At 32.5% G+C, this 25,680-nt stretch overlaps 1 long non-coding RNA gene and 1 pseudogene across 4 annotated transcripts; both read right to left on the reverse strand.

Annotated features, from left to right (window-relative positions):
- Positions 1-6,034: 6,034 nt before the first annotated feature.
- Positions 6,035-19,396, reverse strand: LOC148628455 (uncharacterized; annotated as a pseudogene). The gene is made up of 16 exons (XR_015919651.1): positions 19,369-19,396; positions 18,605-18,870; positions 17,533-17,638; positions 17,009-17,241; positions 16,133-16,264; positions 15,283-15,451; positions 14,882-15,017; positions 14,354-14,474; positions 13,590-13,673; positions 12,512-12,692; positions 11,905-11,995; positions 11,409-11,488; positions 10,499-10,556; positions 9,816-9,863; positions 8,535-8,713; positions 6,035-7,896 (listed from the first exon to the last, which is right to left on the reverse strand). The product of XR_015919651.1 is annotated as an uncharacterized LOC148628455 (transcript).
- Positions 18,617-23,074, reverse strand: LOC148628456 (uncharacterized). Of its 3 annotated transcripts, XR_015923545.1 has the most exons (3): positions 21,953-23,074; positions 21,617-21,743; positions 18,617-18,756 (listed from the first exon to the last, which is right to left on the reverse strand). It is a non-coding gene; the product is annotated as an uncharacterized LOC148628456 (long non-coding RNA). The 3 variants fall into 3 exon arrangements; XR_015923543.1 differs by lacking the exon at positions 18,617-18,756 and having other exon boundaries at positions 19,099-21,743; XR_015923546.1 differs by lacking the exon at positions 18,617-18,756 and having other exon boundaries at positions 19,099-21,743; positions 22,111-22,447.
- Between the last annotated feature and the right edge of the window lie 2,606 nt (positions 23,075-25,680).

Below are 25,680 nucleotides of genomic sequence, written 5' to 3' on the forward strand. Positions count from 1 at the left end.
TGAGATGAATGTGAAGGCGAATGAAATTCAATTTCATTTCACTACAAAACTCATATCTAAAAGTGCTCATTTTCTATATTTGCAAAGTTCAAAAGCTATTTGTATTGCTATTTGTATTTGTAAGATGCAATATACTGGTACAACTAAATAGGTTTTTTTTTTATATTTCTAACCTGAAGCAAATTATGGGAATTGTTATTTTCTAGCATATCTTTTTCATAATGAAATCAAAATTGAGCTTTTCTTCCAATCCTTCCTCAACACAAATTTCATCATATCAAATCACTTGAAATTTAAGATATGAGGAAAAACTTTAGGATTTAAGGAAATCAATCTGAGATTTTTATAGTACCCAGGCAGCAGGGTTAGAGAGAACAGACCCGTAAATACAAAAAAAAATTGAAAAGGTGTACAACATTCAATTTCACCTTTATAGTATGTCTTACATACACATATACGTCATGTTTAATACTCTACTATAAGGGGCTTCCCAAGTTTCCATGTGATTTTAAGTGGGTGGCCACGCAAAATTCAAGCAGAGGGTGGCAAATTGTGTTTTCAAAAATCTGTCATCCATTTAACATCACAAATGCATCCTTTAGAAAAGTTGAAAATTGTTTTTTTATTAACTGCAATGTTTGAAGAGAAATAAATTGTATAAAAAGAATTGAAATTCATTGAAAAGAGGAGATAACTCTATATTGTAAAAGATTTGTTAATTTAGAATCATTATTAATACCATCAATTGTCAATTAAAAAAATCGTTCTGCTATTTTGCATATATTATATAAACCTTACAATGGAACAAAAAGAGGGATAAAATTTATCATGTGCCACCAATATATGATTAGCCCAACTATTACATGGACAGCCTCATAAAGTTTATCAATTATCTGTTACCATTTTTAATATCATATGACAATGATACATGCCACTTTATTTCTATTCTTTTGATTAAGTGTAAGTATTTGTAAAAATCAGGCAAAATAAAAAAAATTAGAAACATGCATGTCAAAAAGCCACCTATCTGACGAAGTAATAACACTCAAGAATGCTTTCTCTATTTGAAAAGACCAATCTCTGAATCACTGGCTTTGCTCAGAGTTCGTGAGAATACCATCGTTCATTATTAAAAGGTGCATAATCTACAAGAGAACCTCGTGAGACAATATTTAAACGTTAGAAATCTTGATACGTCGGCAATATTTTTGTCTATTATTTGGAGATGTGTTTCAAATTGGCCGATCGAGGCTAGGGCGCTTTGCCCACAGAGCAACTGGGATGTGTGCCCCAGGTGGTTGAATGGGGTACCCCTGGCGAGTAACATGCTGGGGTTGTCAGGCTATAAAACGGAACACCTGACCGCAAACCATAGTTGTGCACCGTGTTGGGAAAGATGCCACGTTCCTCGCACGTTAAAGAACCCTACTGTGGTATTCTCCCGGAGTAGGAACCATAGGGCTCCGCCACAGGAGAATAAATTGCCCGACCCTAACCACCTCTCCCTTTTCCATTGGCAACCAAAATTTGTCGCCCCCATTGTCCTTGTGTCCCATCCCTTTTTCATTTCATCGTCATTTCATGTTCATTTTATCATCAATTTCATGTTCATCGTCTGAATATAGCTGAAATATTGCTGCTCGGACGTTAAACTCCAACAACAAACAAATTGGCCGATCAAGTTAACAGGCGGAATGGCTTTTTAGAAAAGCTTATACAAGTCGCAAGGAGTGAAATTTCGATTCATATATTTTTTTGATTGATACACTGAAACATGAACCCCCAACGACGTGAGCTTGTAATCTCATCAATAAATGCTCCTCAAAGCTTCAAAATGGATTCATTATCATAGAATAGATACATAATAGAAAAAAAAACTTACTTAGTTTCCAAATTAAGGCATCGCTCTGTATTATATAATAGCAAACGACTGTTTTCGGCGCTATTTTTTTTCACGTGCATTACATTGTGACGTATCAAATTGTTAATCAAGTTAAATCTTTAACCAGATTAAATATTCTTTTGTAGGGAATGTTTGTTTGTTTGTTGGGGTTTTACAAACAAACAAACCTTCCCTACAAAAGAATATTCAACCAGATTTAAGAATATTAGATCTGGTTAAAGATTTATTTATCAGCAATTTGTGGGTCATCTTTTGTCCTAATAATGCAGGGGATAATCAAGGATTCCAAGTTAAAAGGGGGTGGGGAACATTAAAATCGTTTTTTGACCCGCGCCTGATTCCGTGCTGCAATTGGACTTGTGGTTAATATATTCAATCAAAGTACTCTCGTACTGAGTCAATTTATACCGATCTTTTGTTTACGCCTCAAACAATCGTGAAATAGCAAAATAGGATAAAGCTAAGGATATGGAAAGAACGGAGGTCGACTTCAAACGCATCGGAACAATGATAAGCCTATTGTTGTAAATGGTTTATATTGAACTATTTTAAAATCTCAACTACCTACAACTATTTCTCAGTTGATAAGCTATATAACTCGGGTGGTGCAAATTATCGCTTAGAGACCTATGTGTCACTTAATCAAAAGCGCTTTTTTTTTGCTCAAATTTTCAGAGACACGTACATTAACACAACTGCCACAGTCTTGACTTAGCGAACTCGTTTAAACGACTAAGCATCTCGTTTAAACGACTTAGTATCTCTTAATAACGACATAGCTAACTCTTTAAAATGACCATGTAAAATCTTTTAAACGACTTCGTTTCTCGTTTAAACATATCTATCTCGTTTGAACGACTTAGCATCTTGTTTAAACGAATTAAGATCTTGTTTTAACAACAAAGCTAACTTGTTTAAACTACTTAGTATCTCGTTTTAACGATATTGCTAACAACGCCAGTCATGTCGTTATAACGAGATATTAAGTCGTTTAAAAGGAGTTTGCTATGTCGTTTAAACGAGATACGAAGTCGTCTAAACGAATTGGCTATGTCGTTTTACCAAGTCGTTTAAACGAGATACTAAGTCGTTTAAACCAGTTACCAAGTCGTTTAAACAAGTTAGCTAAGTCGTTTAAAAGAGATACTAAGTCGTTATAACGACTTAGAATTAAGTGAACACCTGGCATTTAAGATCTTCCGTAAATAATAGCCTTGAACATTCCTTCTTATATAAATTTAACTGTAACGACTGCCCCTTTTAAGTGAAAATTTTAACCCATCTGTGCTTAAATAAAATGTCTGAAGACCTCTCTTCAAATTGGTACCCAACGCTTCTCTGTATACTTCCTTTTTAGTTCAAACTTCGATTACTATTTATATATCTCGCAGGGTTTTCATTTTTACCTTATCATCGAATGGTTAAATAAAGCGTTTGTAGATCAACTTGAATATATCGATAGTGAACGACTGGTTTACAGTGGCGGATCTAGAGTTTTAGGCCCTACCTAAAAAAAAATCTTGTTAGGATCACCGATGAGGATCATGAAATGATCTGCATTTGCTCATTGAATGCATTGAAATAAACGACATGCACTGGTAAGAGTTTAGAGGTCACCAGAATAATCCAGTCCCTCTCTGTACTACTCTCCAGGAGTGATTGTAGGGGACGTAATGTAACGACTGTATGGATAATTCGGGTTAAATAGATCGTTGTTAATTTATAATTCAAACCAAATTTATCAACATAAGTTCGCTGTAAAAGTTGTTAAATGGATTTGTTTATTGCCTTGGAATAGTAAATAATATAAACGAAGTACTCAAAACAGGAAAGAAAGATACAGCACCAACAAGTCCAATCACAGTACTTCAAAGGCTCATTAAAATTAAATTAAAATTCAAAATATTTACAGGGCCACAAGCATATTATCTCAAAAGAAATAAAATATGCAGACTCGTGCACTCACATTCATACCGAATTAATTCATACTGCATACATTTAGATATAACCATGTGTAGTCAGGCAAAAGAGAGTAGTTCATTGCAAATACATGTATCATACTAATATAATATTATAAACAATTTGACATATAACATTATTTTATTATTGATTTTAATAAAAGGGACGAATTCTCACTTTTTTAAGTACCTTGATCTTTGCAATTGTGATACAGTGAATTGGAATCGGAACACCTCAGCCTTCTTAGTTACACAGAACAAAGTTATTTTTACTGTAGCGGAAAAGGCTTTTTTAGAATGGGTGCAAACTGATCACTGAAAAGTACGGAAGCCTATTATTGCCAGGTGTTCACTATTTTTTAAGTCGTTATAACAACTTAGTATCTCGTTTTAACAACATAGCTAACTTGTTTAAACGACTTATCATCTCGTTGAAACAACTTAGGATCTCGTTTACATGACTTAATATCTCGTTATAACGACTTAGCTACTAGTAACTCATTAAACGATTTCGTATCTCGTTTGAACGGCATAGCCAACTCGTTTTAACGACTTAGTATCTCGTTATTACGTCATAACTGGCGTTGTTATCTATGTCGTTAAAACGAGTTAGCTTTGTTGTTTAATTCATCTTTATATAAGGGTCTGAAAAATTCAAATATGCAAAGCAAATTTTTGGTTGTTCCCTTTGTGGGACTCGAACTCGGCCAGCTAGGCTACTCATAAAATATTCCTCCTCGTATAAATATATCTTTAGGGTTGTAACTAAATTACCTATGACAGCTCACCAGATGTTAAGATCATCGTATAATTACGATTCGTCGAAAAATGAATTACGTCTACCAAAATGAATCATTGAAGTGGTCATAAAACAAGTCTAATTTAGTTTTGTACGACAAAAATGATTTTGTTATGACGGAATTAAAGTTTGTGTACACAAAATTGATTTTGATTACAAGTCCCATTCGGCGCCCCGTAATAGTGACCCAGGAAGTTGATGAAAATTTTGTTTTGACGCTGTTAAAGTAATCTCGACAATGCTATCCCCAGCTGTCTCGGGTTAGGGGATGATTGAAAACTCACAAGCAATTTTTTTACACCGTGCTCACAAATGTTTTACACCGCCACATACTTACTGTTTGTTACTGTCCTTAGCCAACCACCTGTATTCCAGTGGTTGTCATTTTTTTGTTCGTTGCTATTCGTTTCCTACAACATTTATTTTTGGGCTTTTTACAGCTTGATTTATGGTATGGGGTTTGCCCATCATCGAATACCGTGTGGTGACCTGTAGGGGTTAGTTGTTCATTGCTGGCATTTGGTGGATAACTATCTCATTGGCAATCATACCACATCTCCAATTTTTAATATGTGTATCTTTTCTGGATTAAATATTTTAAAAATATGTTTAACCTTACTTTTAATAATTAGTTTGGAAGTCACTGTGTCCCATTGTATTTAGTTAAAGTGGTCTTTCAGACACCTACCAATGCACCAGGCCCATAAAGGAGTCCGAATCGCTCATTTACTTAAGTTTCTTTGTACGTATTATTTTGGTTATTTTATGTTCGTTGTTGTGTTTGTTATCATTGAATACAATGATTTTTGATTTCTGCTAGGATCTTGGTTCCCTTTCACTACCTTGATTTAGATTGATAAATTAAATCTTTAAGGTAAAACAATGCATGCCAAATACGATGTTTTTATCAAAGAAGGTTTTGTACAATCCTTGCTCTTTAACTTCAATTAGAAAAGTTATATCTTAAGATAACAAAATACAACGAATTAATGAGAAAAAAAACAACAGTATTAAGATATTGGTAAATTCACCAATGAATCGAATGAGTGTCAATAAGAAACACTCCTGTTTCGAGTATGTTTCAACTTTGAGGTTAGAAAATGATAATATATTAAGTAGAAGACAATTACCCTACCGTTGTACCTGGTATGTGCTCCCATTTTTAGTAGAATCCAGGTTACTCATTTACTTTTGTTTCTATGTACTTGTTAATTTTGTTGTGTTTTGTTCTTTGTCTAGTAATTATCCTTGGATTATGTTCTTTCTAAAGGAGGCTGGGTAGGGGCACTCCAATACTTCAATGTGCCTGGTTTAGATTATGTGTTTCCCATTGTCTTATAGTGTAAGTGCAGTATTATTTTTTAATAGAATTGCAATGCTTCTGTATTTTGTATTATAACCATTCTATTATATTATGGAAAAACACATTCATCAAAACTATTATCAACAACCATATAAAGAATTTTTGAAGATTATACAGTAATAGCAGGAACAATATCATTGGGAGCCAAAAAATACAAATAAAACAATGCAAATCAAGAATCTAGGATGATTCCCTCAAATTTTATGACAATCTTAGGGAGAGAATCAGAGCCCAACACATCATATGTCTAAAATACTTGGATCTTACTTAAAAATACTGAATTATTTAACTTCATAATCATGTAAACGATTATTTGTTGAATAGCAGAAATTTGTGGACTATGAAAAATTTTTGGAGGTTAGCATAATAACTTTTTACTTGATCAAATATTAATTAATTTTCACTGATTGTATCATAAAGGACTAGTAAGTATGAAATATTTCTTATTTTCATTTGAAGAATGTGATGAACAGTAATGACATAATATATACCAATGTACTCTCATAACTCTTCATAAAAAAACACATTTAAACTTAAAATACGCTTTAGAGTAAATGTTTTTGATGACATGTTTTAAAATTTGATCATTATATAATGTTTCACATATAGATTATCCATATAATTGTTTTAAGTACATATCTCATAGATAGATGCCAAGTTTGGAGAGGCTGTCCATGTACAAAATAGGCAAATCCTATGATATATGTGGCACAACATCAACTTTCTCCCACTGAAATCCTTGTTCAAATGAAATGTTTATATCAAATGTACTGGTATGTCAAATGGCATAAAGATTTGAACTAGACAATGGATAGCTCAGAACAGGATTTTCCTTAACAAAACAACCAAATTTTGCACAAAATAAAGAATTATCTCCAAATTTGACAATGGATTTCATTGCTTTCTACATAATTTATTTCTATGTAATTGTTAAAGTTAGTGAATTAATAAAAAAAAAAACACATTAAGCTTTGCAAAAGGATGCCATTGTTTTATGAATCTGATGAAAACTTATTGAAAACAAAATGTGTAATGTGCCATCCACTGCCTAATGTTTGCATGGACATCCGCTTGATTAAAAAGATACTATACAGAGATATAATATAAGTTAGACACAACTTTTTAGGAAATTGCACACACTTCTAACATGGCTGGATGATAAAACAAGCAGCCATTTCAAATCATTGAACATATATATACTGAAATTCACAGAAAATCAACAGTACAGTTTGCTATAATACTGAGAATCTATTTTTGTGATTCAACAAAATTTTAGCTTTTAAATTTGAAAAAAGCAAACATTTATAGACTTTTTCAAAATCTACATGAAATGATTTTTTCAAATCAATAAGAAATAGGTAATTAGAATTGAACATTATAAAATGACATAAGTGGAGCATTTCCGGCTCTAAAAGATCATTGCCAACTTCAACAAAAGATGAGAAGCAGTTTGTCAAATCTTGAAGTTTACTCTCAAGAAGAAGGCCTTCTTTTAATAATGATGGTCTTTGCCCTCCAGTTGTATTTCCTATAGCCTCTAACAGTACCTCATGCTGTAATCTATACCAATTTAGGCATGATGACATTTCCCTTCTTACAAGGCATTGTTCCTCTTCAGCTCGCTTGATCATTGACAGTAAATATGTTGCCTGTCTCTAAACTGGAGAGGATATGTTATCAGGCTGGATTGGCAGATGTGACTCCAAATGGTTGAAAACAACACTCTCATGGTTCTTGATTTCTTCAAAGCTTAAAACAAGGGGTAATGTTGATGTTGGTTTACCAATAGAGTTGTATTCCTCCAAACTTTGCTTTATTTTGGATGCCACATGTTTAACCTGCTTTGACAATCTGATGGCAATAGCCTGTCCTCCTACAAAAATACAAATAAATAAATATTAGTCATGTACAGTAAAGTTGAAAAAAATGCCACATATATTTTCTTTAGTTTAGGTTTGTCATTTAGGACATGTTAAATGTTTCAATATTCATTAACAAAAATTTTGATTCATGTTTTTATGTTTAAAATAAACAAATATCCATATTTATTTTAAAAAAAATACATGTATATGTTATGGTATGGGATTTACCCATCTTTGAAGACATTGTGGTGACCTGTAGATGTTTAATTGTTCGTTGTTTGACATTTGGTGGATGACTGTCTCATTGGCAATCATACCACATCTCCTACTTTGATTTATATCTTTTCAATATTAAATCTTAAAAACAAAATTATTAGTCTGGAAGTCACCATGTCCATTTCATACTAAGCTTTAACATGAAATATTTTACAATGACTTGTGTATGTAAAAATCACTTAAATATCTTGGCAAAATATGTTTAAATTGCATACTATATTTCAATCATATCATAATTTTGTTCCAATAACAAAATTAAATTAAGATCAAAGAGTGTGTACAGAATGTTAACTGGGCATGGATACTCAAATACATAATCATTTCAATGAGTCCCAAGTCAAAAATTTAAAATATCAAACACTGCCCTACTTACTAGCATACTTTCTTATTAAGTCCAAGAGAAAGTGCCTCTCCTCAGAATTCCTCTGCAGTTTTACCAAAACAGACATTCTTTTTTCTTAGGCAGTTGAAAGATTTTTGTTGTAATTCTTGTTTGTTTTGTTCCACCGAACTTTCAACCTTTTCTCCATCTTTTGTACAGTAGATGTAATTCTGAAAGAAAAAAAGACAACTATTTGTAATCCATTTAAGTTGGTGTCCTTGGAAGACCAAGGAAGTGGCTCACACATGCCAAATTTAGTTTTATCCATTAAAGCTAAAATACTCATGTGCAAAAAAAAATTACATTATAATATAAATAGGAAGATTGAAATAAATAACACAGAAAGCAATAGAACATTCAAAATAAAGGGGAATAACTCTTTGATCTATTCATTTTTCATGTAAAGTATTTTTGAACATCCAACTTTGATATTTTTTCTGATATGATAAGTTTGACATTTCACTGGCACAAAAATATTATTGGGAAAAAATTTATTCAGTGTCATCCATATTCTATGATCTGTTTTATTACTATCTGGATGGCCTCTTTAAAGAATACATAACACTTAAGATTTAAATAAAAAAAAGCTTAACCTATTGTAAATAAAGTAATTTGTTAAAATTATGGAACATAAAAAATCAATTTGTATTCTTGGTAAATACAGTAAATTAATGTTTTATCATATTTTTATACTATATATTAAAATGTCAAAAGTTTGTTTTATTTGAAAACTAGAAAGCCGTACAAAAGTTATGCTAAAGATAAAAAAGAAAAAAATGTTGATATATCTTGAGCTATGTTCGTGCTTAGTACCAAATGACTCAAAAAACGAAAATGTTGATGCTGTTAGCCAATATGTATTTTGCACATCTAATTGTGTTAGGTATACCCTTACTTGTACAGGAAATTAATGTTGGATAGCAAAAAATACTGCGCTTACAATTTTTTTAAGGCCCTTCTACATAAAACTAAACACAAAATTTGAAAACAATGCATTCACTGAGAACTGATATACCCGGTAATTAAAAATAAATTTGGATGGACATATGTAAAGGTGGTTCAATTATACCATCCACTGATTAAAAACAGCAGATAAAAAGTTGATTCCATAAGAACATTACAGTGTTAAATTATTGTTTTTCAAGTTTTCAAAGGAGAAAATTGTATAACACCATGTTCCATAGGGCTCATGAAATACTGAACATTGATAGTGGATTTGACCAATAAAGTATCATGAATATAAAAATCTATATTGACTTAATCAATACTTGCTTTTTGTAGGTTGTATCTTTTGCAATCTGTTCATCAGTGAGGGATTCTCTGAAAATGATAATACATCATATATATCTAAAATGTTCAACGCCACACTTTGTACTACTTATCTGTAAAATTTTTTAAAAATTCACTATATTGGCAAAAATCATAAGAAGAAGGCTTAGAAAAAAAAAACAAAATATAGGGATGTCATCAGCATTTCCTGATCTTCTATTTAAATTTTAAAATCCGAAAACTTAACATAATATTTGGAAATTTCAAAGTCAATAGATGGTGACTGTGTGGGCCTATGCATGTAATGGATACAGACTTGTGGTAAAGTGAGGCTAATTCATACCAAACATGATTGATCTAGCATAAATGGTTTATATGAAACTGACTATGTCATTGTTCAGTTACCATGGATATTATTACTTTTGTTGTTGTGGCCTTCCACAGCTTACTTAGAAGTGTGTTTACACTTGTTAAAAAACATTTTGGTGATCTTTGTATTTATTATTTTGTTTTTAGGTTATCAATGGTGCATTTATGTTTTAACATATCCATTGTTTTCTACTAATCAGAAAACCAAAGATGAAAATCTTAGTGTGGGTGCTGATGCAGAAGCCAACAATTAAAAGCTTAAGTATGGCCTTTCACAACATTCATTGCAGGTGAGACAAAAATTACATGAATGTTACCTCATATTAAGCTCTTCCTCTAATTTCATGCAGTATTCTTCAGTCAATGTAAGAGCAACTATAAGGAGAAGATGTACTTAAATGAAGATTGAGCAATAAAATATATATGTGTACCCAAGATGATAAACTTTATGAAAGTCAAACAAAAAGGTAATTACATATACCAATGTATGTTGTCCAATGGATACGAATATGTTTGACAAATTCAAAACAAAAGCCCCTTTGACTACAGACAAACCTGTATACCTGAAAGGAATTTAAGGCATATAATGTCCTAGATAGGAGAGAATTATGAATTTCATGTAAACTTTAGAAAAAAACTGACATATGTTTTTGTCTTGATTTGCAGAAAATGACAAAATAAACTGAAATTCACTTGATATAGTCCACTTTTTACACAGTTGAAGTCACCTGTGTTAAGGTGAGTATTGTCATTCTATTGACAGGCACATAAGTTTGAATACAGTTAACTTTTAATATGTAGAGAAAATCTAAAAACAGTACCTGTAATTAGATTTTTATACTCTATGCAGAATTGATGAAAAAAGCACAACAAAATCAAGTTAAGATTTTAATAATTAAAAACAATTTATGAATTTGAATTGTCCAGGTCCGGCAAACCTTTAAATTCTTTCCAAGTTGACAGGTTTCTATGCAATGGTGATGCAATAAAGCCCACATTTGTTGTAATGATGAACTTCTTGGTCAAGTACAATTTTGTATGAGTTCATAAATCATATGAATGTACTATAAACAAAAGTAAATACACAAATTTGTTACACCACTTTTAACAATCCATTACTTCAATATTTCATTGTGAAATATGATTTTAAGTAATAAGTGGTGTTGATTCTTTCTGTTGGTATTATCTTAAATAAAAATATTGATTTAAAAATAGAGTTATACTTACCATTCTGGTCATTCTTTGATGATAAAGCAACTTTTTCTTCCTCTGAAATCCATCTTTCAATAATATCACATGATACACCTGTAAAAAACAGATAGATTTACTAAAATGTGCCAATGACGATGTAATGGAAAGAAGTAAATATAAACATACTAAATTTATTGAGGTATGGATTTGAAATTTTTTAAGGCATTAAACTTCAGTCAGGTGTTGGGGACGGAAAAAAATACTCCACTTACGTTAAGATTAAAGATTAAATATATTAATCTATTATTCATCTAAAAACATTATCGATTTCTTGCGGGACATCAGTTTATTTAATAAAATCTACATTTGTTACCGTCCTTGATTTTTCAATATTTTAAATGTTTTATCGAAGTAATGTTTCTTAGTGTATTTTATGTCTTAGATTTAACTTTTACGTACCTTCTTATATGTAAATGGCACTATGTTTTAATTTCATGATTTTATGAAGAGACTTTGATCTTGCTTTTACTATTTTCATTTCATTAAATGTTCTTGCCGTGATATGGCCCTACTTGTACTCTCAAGATGAACTGCTTTCTTAAGTTTTCCAGGAAGGATCTGGCCTGAAATGTATGTTCAAATAAAATTTACTTATATCTATTCTGATTTTAACAATAAGTAGAAACCTAGGATATCCCTTATTTCCATAAAGTAAAGTGTAAATGAATCTCCAAACCATTTTAAGAAAGTTCTGAAATTGTCTAAGTAGTTTGGGGTATCGTTGAAATCCCACAGTAAAGTGGTACAGTTTTCCATATACAATAAGATTTCTTTGAATAATACTGAATAAAATGACGTATAATCCCTAAATATCTATTAAAACAACGATAGTCAATGACCCAAAGGATTATATATATTGAGGGTGATGCAACATGTGATACAGATTATATAATGCATAAATATTATAAAACATTGGATCATACATCTTAATATTAAATTAAGAGGTTTTTTCTGCCACCTTCTATGGTTGTAAGGGGGTGTTATTAGCTTAGTAACATGTATCCACTACTTATTTTTTGTGTCATCTGAAATACAAAAAAAAATTATTTAAAAAAAAGCATACATTAAAGTTGCCTTACCCAGCTTGTCTTTCATTTTTCTTCCATAATGTAAAATGGCATCGGTTAAAAGGTCAATTCTGTTTTCTGGAGTCATTTCTTTTGTAATTTTGGAGAATCGTCCAAGGTAAGACCAAAGTCTCTCCAAACTTTCCCCGTCAGTTAAGCCAACACCATTGGTCCTTCTTGGACTGTACAATATCTTTGGTAATAAATATAAAAAAAAATCTACATACTACAAATACTTAATTTGAAATATTGGTTCAAACTTATAATTTCATTTATTGTGAAGAAATAGCAAGCGCTTCATTAAAAATTCCAGAATACCATTTAAGGTATATTTAATAAAATTATGAATAAAAAAATGGAGTCACTGGAAAAAAAAATGCTATAAAATGAATAAAACCAGAGGAGTCTTAACCTCTGACATAAAAAGATTGAAAATGACCAGCCAACATCCTTAATGGAAAAGAGCTTTATATCAGTGAACAAATTAACATTAAAATCAATAAAAGTGGAAAACTTAATTTTAAAAATGAAAATATTGTAATAGGATAAATGAACAAAAAAACTTATATGACCAAATGATGGAAATTTATGAACAACTTCAGATAAATCAATTTTAAGAGAGTGTCCATGAAGTACCAAGGCAGTGGGTCTTATAAGCCATGAAGTACCAAGGCAGTGGGTCTTACAAGCCATGAAGTACCAAGGCAGTGGGTCTTACAAGCCATGAAGTACCAAGGCAGTGGGTCTTACAAGCCAAATTTTGTTCATAAAAAAGTTCATTCAATAGAGATTTTCTGAAATGAAACGGTAAGAATAAAACAAACAACATAAAAAGCAAAAAAAAAACAAGAAAAGAAAAGAAGCTAATTCTTTGATCTGTTCACAATTTACTGTAACTGATTTGTTATGGAACCGAGACTTCTGATGCATACAGACCTTGTTCTCTATGGCGGTGTAAGAGTTTTACATTTCATTGCACATAAACAAAATTAGTAGGATAAAATGTGTTCTATGCTATGTATAGTAGGATCTGGATTCTATTATGAATTCTACATGGGTGGTCTCTTTAAAGTATAATCAAACAAATTACCTGACAATCCATTTTATGACCATAAGAATGAAAAATAGGGATAGAAAACTTCACTTTCTCCAGGAGTGAAGAATCAGCTTGTTTCTGAAAAACAATGATAATAAATAAATAAAAAAAATGTTTGAACACTGAATTATGATTTAGCAAGGTCATGCACATGTTACAAAGCTAGCAATAAAACACACGTGCATTACTGGTTTTGAAGGACAGACTTTAATTATAACGGTAATACACTTCAGGCAAGTAAATGTAATTTAGAAACTTATTTTGCATAAACTAAAAAGTTGTGATTTTATAATAAAAATTACATAGATTGTACATTAATTTGGAACTTTGAAAAAGATATCATTCTTGATTTGATTTGGTTAATTTTCTAAAAAGTGCAGATCTAAATCCAGAAATCATATCGTTATGTGAAAGTATAGCATATCAGATATGTAGATTGAAAAAACATCGTGTGTTTGGTAGATTTTTCGAGAACATGAATCACTTTACCATTAGCAGTGTCTGAATTTTATGTAGACAGGTACTTAATCATTGTAAGATGATATACTTATAAATGTGGTTGAATATGCTTAACCATTCATTTCATATATTAAAAAAATAACAAAAACAATATAATTTCCAGTCATGCAGTGGGTTAAATAGGTAAGCATCTCATACCATGTTCTTTTGCCTAAATCCATTCAGACAAAAATACATTGTATAACAATTCCAAATTTCAGCTGAATGAATTATGTACCATAGTTTGCATATAAACTGACCTTCAAATGATTGTGAAGGCTACATGCAATATCATACATGATATGAATTTGATAGGGATTTTCTGATGAAGATCCTTCATCCTCTAACAACTTCTTCAGGAGGAACACAGAATAACCAAGCCTATAAACCAGATATAAAAGCCTACAAAAAAAGGATTATTATTTTACTTTTTGAACGTTAAAATTTGATTTTCCAAGGTAGATATGTAGCAAAAATAAATTGATATTGTTTGAGTAAGTTAAACTATTGCCTTTGGAACAATTTTCATCCAAAGGAACTGAAAAAATTAGGCATTAAAAGGAAGACAACTTGAATATTACATGGCTTCAATTGTTTTTTGGCAATGTAGCCTGAAACTTTGTTAAAGATCATTTTGTTTGTTTGGTCAATAGGATATTTAATTTAACTAAACACTGTTGGAATTAATTTCTATTTCTTTTAAAACTGATAATGACCTCTAAAAAAATAATTCTATGTTATATGATACCAAGAATTAAGACTATTGTTATTTATTGAATTAATAATACCTTTCGCCATGTTTAAGACTGAAGAAATATTTTGGAAATTCGTGCCTGCAAGTTGATCCAAACACTGCAGTTTCAGTAATTTCTTTGTTTTGTTTTTAGAACGAAGGTTAGTTCCTGCCTGAAATTCACTACAGTCCTAAAATAAAAGCAGAGAAAATCTATAAAATCATAATTAATGATTACAATATTATTCAACTTAAATACTTTTTGCCAATGATATAGTCAATATTGATATGGCAATTTTTTTTCCATAGTAAAGAAGATATAAAAACTCCTTAAAATATATTTTTCCGCCTATATACAAAAAACAAATTTAAATATCAGCATTAGTAAATGCTAATTACATTATAGACTAACTGTTAAAACAGTAAATGTTTTTTGTAAGGAAACAAAATATATACCACATTTTGCTTCTTCTTATCAGTACTGTAGTTTCCAATGAATTCATCGACATCAATTTGGTTGAGAAAAAAATTTCTCTTGATGCTTTGGCTGTTCCCACTGTTTACCAGCTGAGGTTTTCCTTACTAACTGAAAATCAGCATCGAAGCTGTAAATTTTGGGCTCTGTCTATAAATAGTTATTGAGGATAAATAATGATGTGTACATTACAGTATTAATTATTCATTGTAAATAAACTTTTCATACATTAAACATCAATGCTAAAAATTTACTACTGTTTAGCTTCCTGCCATTGGTTCATTTCACATCAAAAGTTAATCAGAATTAAAGTGAGTACTGGTCACAAAAGGATACCCTTCATCCTTCCCTGGCCGACTTATCTCTCCTTAGAAAATTGTTTTCTTATAAAATTGATGTCCAGCATGTACATAAAGATTCATGATTCTATTAAGCAGTTTAATGAGGAGTGGATATTTCTGAGTATAGTCATAGAAATCCTAACGTCCAATCTTTCAGTTACATTATCTTCCCTTGATGGAACAGCTGGGAAAAAATTGTACCATAATACTTATATCATGTTTAAAGCAAAAAAAATGTCAATTTTCTGAAAAGGTTTTCATTTTGATCTATTTTGTTTTTATATTAATTTGTAACTCAAAATACATATGACTGTATTTGGTTTTGATTTATTTAAATTAGCAACAATTTTCAATGGTTTAGAAATGCTGAATGTGTGAGGAAGGTACATATAAAACATTGATAAAAACGTTTACAAATGAGAAGAGTTAGTAAATTTTGTACTGCTGTTAAGAACTATGGTAAATTAAAATGCTTAAAATAGAAACTTACAGAAAAACAGGCTGGACAATTGGTTCCATCATCTAAATTCTTACATAAGTTGTTCGGCTGTTCTGTCCTATGAAAAAAGTGACGAAACTCAGAAAATGTTTCTGATATAAGAACTTTGTAGATGTCTTTTATCTGAAAAAAAAATATTTGTATGGATAATTAATTGAAAAACCAAAAATTCGTAACTATTTAAATGAAAAATGAAAACATTAACAGCTTGTAAATAACAATAAACCTAATCTTTAGTATAAAGATGGTCATCAATGCATTATATTTTATTTGTGACCTTAGCAAACCTCAAGACTAAACAGTGATGCTCCATACTCCACACAGACATATTTGCTTAGCCAAATCACTAAATGTAGGACTTGCCTAGAAAAAATTTGTATCTGGAACACACAGATTCCAAGACACAGATAATATCCCTGGCACATGAATGATTTGTCTATTGACACTTGGGAAATTTAATAAATAAACAACTTTTCAATGAGCTGCTAAGCTGCTCAATAAATTTTTATCAATCCTCCATAGACAAATGGCACGCTTGAAGAACATATATAGATGAAAATATTTTACAAAGGTTTATACTTAAAAAATAGTATTGGTTTCACCATACTGATTAGGATCAAATACCATCGCTATAAATATGTACACTTTCCCACTGTTTCATATTGTGCAAAAATTGGAAAACAACCCCCTCCCATCCTTTTTATAAATAAAATTTATGTAACTAAAAAATGAAAGAACAGTATACTTTTCTGTTACAGACTTCCACTTTGATTGTTATTATATTATTATAAATCTATGTTGGTAATGCATTTCATTCCAAGATGAGCAAATTTAGGTTGAAAAGTAGAAAAACAATTATTAGCATACCTGTAAATTTGTATAATTCTTGTGGTGCTTAGAACACCTAACCTTCAATGCCTCACAGAAACCTTTTACTGAAACATGACATTCCAAAAGTAGCCCGTTCAACCATTTCAAAAGTTCAAGTTGGAAGGCAAGTTTGGGAAATTTTGTGGATGATGGCCACAAACCATATTTAATTAAAGTAACAGCCTCCTTCTCATATTTACAGAACTGTAAATTTCTGATATGCTGTCTTCCTGGAAAAAGTATGGACAAAGTTAAAAAATAGGTCAATATCATCTTTTTATTCAGATCCAGAAGTTAAATAGCAAATAATTTCAACTTTGTAATTATTTCTATATTTTGCAATTAAAACAGTAATTTTTTACCCTAGCATAATGCAGAAGCTCATAAACCATTATGTATACATTATAAAACATGCTTGAAACTTTCCAATAAAGCAAATACCAGTATAGCAATCTTTTGAAAGATGTAAACCATGTTTAAAAAGTCACGACTCAATATTAAAAGAAGCAATTCTAATTTACCTTTGTCATCCACAATAACCATACTTTTAAGGTATGTTGTGGAACAACCATGTCCCCTTATTCTCCAGGTAGGAGTATCTAGGTTTGTTCCCACAAATGTTCCATTCTAATAAAAAAAATTGTGCAGAATTAGATGAAATTCAATTTTCATGATAATAAAAATTATATTTTAAGAGAAAATTATTATTTTTCCTGTTTATTTTTATGGGAAAAGTATAAGAAATTTATGAAAACACGAAAAATCATTTTTAATTGTAGATGAGCCTCTAATTAATGAAAAAAAAAATGTCTACTATTGCTATATTTTATTTATCAGGCATGTTTTTTTTCTGTAATTTTTACAGTTATCTCCACTTTTCAATGTTCGTTTTTTTTTATGTTATTTGGGTTATGTGCTTGTTTTTTTTTATATTTTTGTTCTGTGTTTATTTGGATCATAATGCTATAGATATAGACAATAAAGTGAAATGACTAATATAAAAATGATATATGGATGAGGCTTAGAACTGCAGGAAAAGTGAGGTTATGTCATACATTTACATAGGTTTGAGATGAATTCGTACATCAAAGTTTTTATCAAGTAAATGCACTGTTTACTAGACTGCAACAAATTTTTAAAAGAAAATTGACATTAGAAGCAAGAAAAACAACTTTTTAGTATTTGAAGGGTACAACATCTTGGCAAATTAAAAAAAAAATAAAGCATTCATAATGGCAATGCATTATGACTGCTCATATAGAAAGGTTGAAGAATATAAGTACTTAAATATTTCCTGTTGCAATTTTAGATTAAGGGGTAAAATTTAGCTACATTGACTGAACTGTTCTTAAGCCAGGTCACCACACAAAGTTATAATTAATATTTATATAATTTATTTCATTTACACATATAGTGATTAATGAACATGCACTGTACTCTTTGGATGACAAAACAATTAACAGTTTTCATATTTTTAAATTATTATTCACTATTAATTACAAATCCTCTATATAAAAAATTTTATCAGCAAAATTAAAATATGTGTATTTCTTTTTGTGTCAAAAATTGATTTTGTAATTTTCAATATATTACCCAGAATGCTTCAAAAACATGTAAATGAGGTTGCTGGTGTCTTTGAAGTAGGCAGCCCTGACATATCACTTCCCAGTTAGCACAGTCAGCACATCTATAAAATTGGATGCACTCATCGCCACAACTTTCACATTTATCAGATGATGGAGCCTCTGAATTTATTAAAGTATTATAGAGATCATCTCTTAAAAATTTCCTATCTTGAAGGGATCCTTCTTTTAATGTATCATATCGTGATTTACATGCAGCTAAAATAACAAGAGGCTCTCAAGAGCCTGAATTGCTCACCTGGCAAGCCATGCTTGATAAAATGTCGAAAAAATAATCCTAAAAAGTTTTGACATAATCCACAAAACATAAAACACTATAAATCAAATATAGATAAAAACATTTTCCTGAAAATTTTTCCATGGATAGAACTCATTTATAATGGTGAAAATGCCTTTTATGTGTTTAAGAACCTTTGGAAAAAAATGAGCAAGAGTTCTCCCTACTTCTGGTTATCCCATCAGGTCTGCGGGTGGGGATTAAAGTGGAGTGGTTTGGGGGCATGTGCCCATTATACATTTGCTGCAAAAGAACATAATAAAGTCGAATAATAACAACATTTTTATCATCAACATTCAAGTCAGGCAACAATGTTTCCTCATAAAACCAAATATCTTTGAAATTCAAACAAGTAAAAAATATGGTGGAAAATAGCATCCATTTTAGAAATGGACACCTGGAACAAATTCTTGTCATCACCATTCAACTCAGGATACCCTGTTTCCTACATACACCAAATATCATTGAAATTACAGCAGTAGAAAATTTCAGAAAAAAAGTACTCATTGCATCATGTTACTGTTAAATTGCTTTCATGTCCATAATTCTGCTATAGTCAAAGATGCAAAAACTACATTTTGACCTGTATGTTCTATTTTAAGTAATGGCAGCCATGTTTTTTTTTTCAGCAATTTCAACAGTCATTTTGTGCAGGAGACCCTAAAAAACAATCATGCCATCTTTTAATTTATTCCGCCTGGTAGTTTCTGAGATGATTTTTAAAATAATAACATTGAAAATAGAAAAAAAATGTTGAAAAGGGGCAAAAACTCAAAGATCAGATAACAAATTTTCACGAAAATAGCTTTCACTATGCGTAATATTTTTATCCAGCAAGAAATTGGCTAAACCTAACAGTTTTTTTTTGTATATTTGCAAAAAAAAAAATGCATTAAGAACCCTATGTTCTATTTTAATAACAAGTCATGTATTTTCATGGATTGAAAAATTTAAATGATCACTTTGTGCAGGATACCCTAAAGAACATCATGTCAAGTTCCAATTCAATCAATCAAGTAGTTTCTGAAGAGAAGATGTTTGAAACACCAGAGGACAATGGGTGCAAAGTGATGACAAAAGCTCAAACGGCCTCATGGCCAAGCTAAAAATTGGGTAGATTGTACATAAGAGCTTCTGTTTGAGCATCTAAACAAGCTTTCATCTCCTCATGCCAACGATCATTTGTTTCCAGTTTTGTTTCATTTGGTCAAGCGGTTTCCGAGAAAAAGATTTTTACATGTTTTTCTCATAGGGTCCAATGTTAAAGTAAGATCCTCGGTGGCGGCCATTTTGAATTTCCGATTGGCACCAAAATCACAAACTTACATCCCTTCATAAAAGTGAACATTTGTGTCAAGTTTTGTTTAATTTGGTCAAGTGGTTTCCGAGAAGAAGATTTTTACATGTTTCTCCCATAGGGTCCAATGTTAAACTAAGATCCTCGGTGGTGGCCATCTTGAATTTCCGATCGGCACCAAAATCACAAACTTTCATCCCCTCATACCAGTGAACATTTGTGTCAAGTTTGGTTTTATTTGGCCCTGTGGTTTCAGAGAAGAAGATTGAAATGTAAAAGTTTACGGACGGACGACGACGACGGACGGACGGACGACGGACACCAAGTGATGGCAAAAGCTCACATGGCCTTTGGCCAGGTGAGCTAAAAATGTAAAATATTCCTAGTAAAAACACATATCCACAGCAATTTGAACCCTGTGTATTAAATAAAAAAAAGACAGAGTTAATATTATGTTATGAATGGCAGCAAATCAAATAAAAATTCATTTATTAATTGTGATGTCACAAAAAATGACAATTGTTTAATCAAATATTCACATTTTTTATGTGTTGGTGTGTTGGTACAAAATGATATAAATTAGATGTTTTAGTTAAACTTTTTATTCTCTTGCATACCAACGATGCTGTTCTGCGTCCACCACAGGCTTAATAGAAATTTTAAGTGCTTTTAAAAAAAATTTTGAAAAATGGAGGATCAAAATAAATATTAAAACAAAAAAAAAAAAGATTTCTCATGCTGTATATATAGTCAAAATCTAATTTTATCATATTTGGAAGTTGTGAATAAATTGAATTAATTTTTTTAACAGGACAGGAAACTTCAATAAAGCTATTCAAAGCAGGTAGAAAAGGACTGAAGTTCTAAAAAGAGGAATAATGGATAATATATCTCATGTGTTAAACAATGTTCTTAATTTTTTTAGTTTCTACAAAGAAGGTCCAGTGTGAATGGATATGATTCACATCTGCCGTCTGGAATGGCAGCATTTAAAATGTGCCAGACTGAATAATGTGCCAAAATAATCTTTCTTGATGTGCAAAAATAGTCTTTCAAGTTTATTAAATGTGTATTTTGCATTAATTCTGAATGATTTTAATGGTACTTTGTTACATCAGTTGTGATTTAAATTGTATTTGTATACTTTTGTATATATCTGTATATAAAAAAGAATTTTCACAATTTCCACATTACTAATGTAAAAGATATGTTTCCGACATGATTCCATGTGTTAATGACTCTAACTGGATTTGTAGACAATTAGCCTGTAGAGGCTCCCAGACCACGAATGCGTGGACGAGCAGTCAGTGCCTTATTTATTAGACACGGAGAATTATGATACAGAATATTACAGTATGTATACAGTTTTGTACGACTAGTTAATATACTCCTCTTTCAGTAGTAATCCAGCAATTCTGGAGGTTATCTGGCACGCTATTTCCTGACTTGTTGCCATCGTAACAAGGATGAACGGAATTCCAACCTCTAATGTTGTAAGCGTAGTCACAGGGTGGTCTGTAAAACATAAGGGTTAAAAAATGGAACGAAGTGTTAAAAATAAATCGATGACGGGAAAATCCAGCATTTTCGATTTTTTAAAGTAAATTTCAATACATCTATACAGAATATCAGTTGAAATGTTACGGATAAAGAAATAAAAAGGACAGGAAAACTTATTTGTAAATAAACAAGTAAAAAAAGAAAAAATCTTCTTGTACAAGTACATTTTCTTCAGATGGTATTCTCTCTTCAGTATGACAATCTACTGCTAACTGTTGTACACTAGACGTGGACGGCTGTCCAAATGGCGCGACTAAATCGTTTTCAGCATTGAGGGATCGGTAAGTCAATGATCTTGTTCTTGTTGTGGGCTTTCTCTTACCAGTGTAGTGAACAGATGTGGTTTTCAGCTTACATTTACGGATTAATACCATTTTGAATTATAACATTCCATGATGAAATAAACATAATTAAAAAAAATGAAATAAAAAGTTCTACAAATATGGCGCTTGTGATGACAATATTCCGAATGACGAAGAAGACCATGCTTTGCATAACTTAAATTTGATTGGCCAGTTCATAACAGACATAAAATGCCATGTACAAAAAAAAATCCTATCTGTTGTTACTGTTAATAGCGGTAATATTAATCTTGTGTTAGCCGCTATTAGCGTTAATATAAATACTGTACAGTATGAAAGTCCGTCTTTGTTAGCATTAGTAGCAGGCTAACAACACTATACTCGGCGTCACATAAATAACATACTGTTAAAATTTGAATAAAAATATTTTCTACGACTTTATTGACACCAACCGTCGTTTAAATTGTCTTAAATGACTTGCTCATTCGTTTAGCCAAACAGCTTCTCAAAAACAAGTCGCTGATTAGCTTAAATCATGCGTAACAAATCCTTACGGGAAAATCCCATACTAATATCCGCCATGTTGGTTTTTACGGGACGATTTGTTTACAAACGAAGTGCGTAAGTTCCCGTCGAACTCCGGTGACAATCGTCTGCTTGATCAACTTCTCGGTATTATACGTTGTTCGCGTAAAATAAATCCGAGATATCCGAAATAACGCCGAATTGCATTCTGGGTTCTTCGGTTTTTGGACAAACCATTTAAACGTAAACAACATCTCCTAGCAACCCGATCACTGTAAACATGGCCGACTTTTTACAATGTAAATATTGCCACCTAGAATTAAAATCTGACCGGAATTTAACGATTCAATGTTTAGGGAGAAGCCGTTTGGCTAAACGAATGAGCAAGTCATTTAAGACAATTTAAACGACGGTAGGTGTCAATAAAGTCGTAGAAAATATTTTTATTCAAATTTTAACAGTATGTTATTTATGTGACGCCGACTATAATAGATATCCACTAATAGTGGCTAATATAATAGGAACGGGTGGTACAGGAGTGACAGTCGATATTGGTGCTAGGACTCCTGTACTGTTACACTATAAAAGAAAATTGTACATCATCGGACAATTACGATAACTTTCCGATCTGATTTTCGGTCAGATAAAATATCTCTTTAGCTAATATGAGACAGGTAAAACCTGTCAGAGGACGAAGTTTAATATATTGATATTTTTAGAAACGAAGGTACCGTTTACAGTTTTTCTTCATAATATAACAAAACTTTAAAACGCAAGCTGTAAATATTTAATGGTGTTAAAGATACGAAATGATAAATATCCTTGCTTCGTTTTACCCTTGGTCAAGTCAACTTCCTGTCCTCTATTACATGTTGTACAGATATCGAATTTGGCTCAATATATTTCCATCCTTTGTTGCACCGAGTCATTTCCAACTATAAAAAAAAACCGAACACAGGTTGCACACACCGTAGATGTAGTGACATCGTTGATTTATTTTTGTACGTTTATATTAATAGTACTTGCAATGCAAAGAAGCTTTAGTGATACTATATACACGCGGTTATTCCTTGTTTCTTATATAGATTGTGGTTCCCCTAAATTAAAATTAGGCATTATTTAGCCTCTCATTATTGTAGGGGGCCAATGAAGAATTCAAAGAACTCAAATTGACCTTTTAGCATTGTATATAATTTGCAGGATTACGGAAGAAAACAATAACAAAAAAAATAAAATCTTGAAATCAGCACAAATAAGTTATCTATATATACCACAGAAGCGTCTGTCTTGAAAAGATCGACTGTTAATATGCATTTTATGGATACGGCCCCCTAAAGTAAAATCTAGAAATCCCCATTAAAGCAAAACTATTCCCTATATAGAAGCTACACGTGCCTATACACATTATATAAGTTCGCATAAAATATTGTTCAGTCCGTTCCTACTCTTATAATTGCATTTTTAATCTGGCGCAAATAGTGTCAAAAGGCCGATTCTACATCACCCCCTCTTTTGCATAGGACCCCAACCCCGACGGCCAGATGCAAACGGACGGCATTATTATTGAGCACAGGGTAAATACAAGAATTATGGCTTTCGTACAGCGCATGTCAGATCGCCCCAGCTGAGGATAGTGGGGATGTGGATAAGGACACCTTAAAGAGAGGTGTATCACAGATTGAAATAAATAAAGGGATGGCATCCAATAGAGATAATATGAATCGCTACCAGGATTTCTTTCTGGGAAATGAAGAAGATTTAAAGAATACCACTCCATCCCCAAACCCCCAAAGGCAGTGGGAGTGCTGTGATAACCCCAACGTGACGCAGACGGATGAGCATACCCAGATGTGTCAAAACTGTGGTGCACAACCAACCAAGCCGCGATTTGAGCATCTACCAGGGGAGCAGAAGACCACTTGCGGCGTCCGACAAGAGAAAGAAGGGGCAGTTCTGCAAGAGTAAGCCCGGGAAGGATGGTCTCTGCTGGAGGCAAAGCAGGCAACCACGCCAGCAGGAGGAGGAGGAGGTCATCCCAGTCGAGGGTAAGATGGTGGTAAAAGAGACCATGAAGACCCTCCGTCAAATAGCTAAGGATGAGGGTCTGAGGGGGTCAGTAGGAAGAACAAGGAGGCCTTGGTGAAGCTCATCGAGGAGAAAACCAACCATAAATTTGCCCGCCAGGAAGTCTTCAGCAAGTAGCAGCTCAAAGCGCTAGCAAAGAATCGTGGCCTCACCAAATACTCCCAGCTTAAGAGAGACGATCTACTCCATTTGGTGGAAGAGGACATCAAAAGCGCCCCAGTCGCACGACGTGACCACATTTCTCTAGGTAAGTCGGAGCACCATCACCACCGCCATCTCGAATGCGCTCGCTCAAAAGAAGGGATTGAAGGTTCACTTAGTGCTCTTTGCAGAGATGGTGAAAACCAACCCCGCGACTGGGGAGAATACCCCTACTTCCGATCACGCACGACAATGATCACGGAATCTGACGACCTCGAATTGGAGATCGTCTTCATGATGGAGAAGGTCAAAGAAAGTATGGCAAGATACATGCGGGAAGGGAGCGGGTGGACATTCAGCAGCATCGATAAGCTAGAAATCCATCTCAACCAATTTAAGCCACCCAAGGGGGTTCCTTCATACCAACCCCATCGGCACTTTCGAAAAAGAAGGCGATCGTCAATTTGAAAAATGAGGACGATCGCTGCTTCCAGTGGGCGATTCTTGCAGCCCTGCATCAGGATGAGGTAGATGGAAATCATGCCTACCGCGTAGCTCAGTATAAGAAATGGGAGGATGAGCTAAAATTTGAAGGTATCGACTTCCCAGATATGCAAGAAGAAGCCGATGGAGATGAGCGACGAGGATAAGGAGGGATTTGAAGCAAGCACGCACTGCCACATCTGCGGCAGCGCATTGAATGGGGATAAGGTCCGGGACCACGACCACCTCACCGGTAAGTATCGGGGCGCGGCACACAACCAGTGCAACCTAGATTTTCAGCTTCAGAAGCACGTGCCCATCATACTCCACAACCTGTGGGTACGATCCCATCTTTT

Source organism: Perna viridis, chromosome 1, assembly GCF_037379345.1.
Source record: "Perna viridis isolate PV_CMFRI_1.1 ecotype Kerala chromosome 1, ASM3737934v1, whole genome shotgun sequence".
NCBI lineage: Eukaryota > Metazoa > Mollusca > Bivalvia > Mytilida > Mytilidae > Perna > Perna viridis.